The sequence below is a fragment of the Frankliniella occidentalis genome, unplaced genomic scaffold (genome assembly GCF_000697945.3).
Source record: "Frankliniella occidentalis isolate FOCC.00 unplaced genomic scaffold, Focc_3.1 Scaffold166, whole genome shotgun sequence".
Classification (NCBI taxonomy): Eukaryota; Metazoa; Arthropoda; class Insecta; order Thysanoptera; family Thripidae; genus Frankliniella; species Frankliniella occidentalis.
Window position 1 is genome coordinate 588,383 of NW_026267292.1, and position 1,370 is coordinate 589,752.

The 1,370-nt window shown below is 72.6% G+C and overlaps 2 long non-coding RNA genes across 2 annotated transcripts in view; one reads left to right on the top strand and one right to left on the bottom strand.

The window, feature by feature from the left end:
- LOC113208346 (uncharacterized) overlaps window positions 1-855 on the bottom strand; it is a 34,175-nt gene extending 33,320 nt beyond the window's left edge. Inside the window, exon 1 of the long non-coding RNA XR_008011615.1 lies at window positions 529-855. This is a non-coding gene — a long non-coding RNA (uncharacterized LOC113208346). The remainder of the gene's footprint in view (window positions 1-528) is intronic.
- Window positions 1-1,370, top strand: part of LOC127750298 (uncharacterized) — a 71,693-nt gene that overhangs the window by 33,143 nt on the left and 37,180 nt on the right. The gene's annotated exons all lie outside the window — the stretch shown is intronic.

Genomic DNA, 1,370 nt, shown 5'->3' on the forward strand with positions numbered 1-1,370 from the left:
CGCGGCCCCGCGCCCACAGCCCGCCCAGGACGTGGTGTATCTCGACCCGCCGGGGCTGCGTGCGCGTAGCCACACCAAGCAACACCAACCGACCCGGTGGTCGCGGTGGTGTTCTGCGCGGGGACGCGGCTTACTCGGACGCGCTCCAGCAGCAGCGGCCGGGGCTAAGGCGAAACGAGACGCGACCACGGCGCGACACGACGGCGAGCGGCGCCACCGGCCCGCGCAGCTGCTACTCGCAAACAAACGCGTCGAGCTCTGATCCGGCCGGCGGGAGGACGGGGGGTGCGGTACGGACAGCGCGCCGCCGCCGCCAGACCGAGTGGGTACGCAACCCGCGTGCAGGCGTGCGAGCGGGGTTGCCTATGCGGCGCCGTGGCTAGTCAGCTGGGCAGTCCCGCTCGCGGGGTGGGGCGCAACCACGCACTGCGTCCACCCTGTACCACACACAGGACCTGGCCGTGAGAGGCTCCGGGGAAGGCCCAGCCCCCGCGGCGCGTTAGGGACGACAGCGCAGAACTAGCTTACCTCGTGTTCGTGGTGGTGCTGCAGCGCGCGGCGGCCCGCGGCGTGTCCTCGACGGCGACCCCGCGGCGTAGGAAGTCCTCAGGCTGAGGTGCGTGGCGGAGCACTTGAGCGGCGCGGCGAGCTCGGGGATGCCGACGAGCAGGTGCACGAGGAGGAGTGCCGGCCGCGGCCGAGTCCGCGACCCGCGCGGCGGCCAAGTCCGCGACCCGGGGCGCGGCCCGCGAGAGTCTCGCGTCCACGGCGTCCTGCGAGCGAGTGACACCCGGTGCGGCGTGCCCCGCGACCACATCAGTTCTCACGAGCTGCCCGCCGGCGGGGGCCCGCGGGAGAGGGGGTCGCGGAGGGGGCCGGGGGGCGACGCGGGCAGGGCCGCCGCCGAGCCAAGCCGTCCCGGACCGTACTGCACCGGTCAACGTGAAATGTGCTGGGCGCTGCGAAATGCTAGAGCAGCGTTGCGCCGGGGCGGGCGCGACCCGCGGCTGCGGTGCCCGGGCCCACCACGGACCTAGGGCCCACCCTGGCCCACCACCAGAGACGCAGGAGCTGGCTATGAGTCCAGCCAGGGGCCCATAGGCAGAGACAGGGACCGCCCACCGGCTCCTGCAGGTCGCCCTCGGGGTTGAGCAATTACCCCCCCTCCCCCATCTCGACCTTATGGTGCGACCTTATGGGCGGGTACTTCTTATTAGCCCCCGTCAGTGAGGCTCTTGGGTAGGTAGGGGGTGGGGGTGGGCATAGTGGGGGGTCAAGTCCCCGCCTTGGCGCCATAGGCCTAGACTCTGCACGTGCGAGGGCCCGGTCAGTCGCCTCCGCAGAACTGCTACGCCATCAGCGCCCCCCCC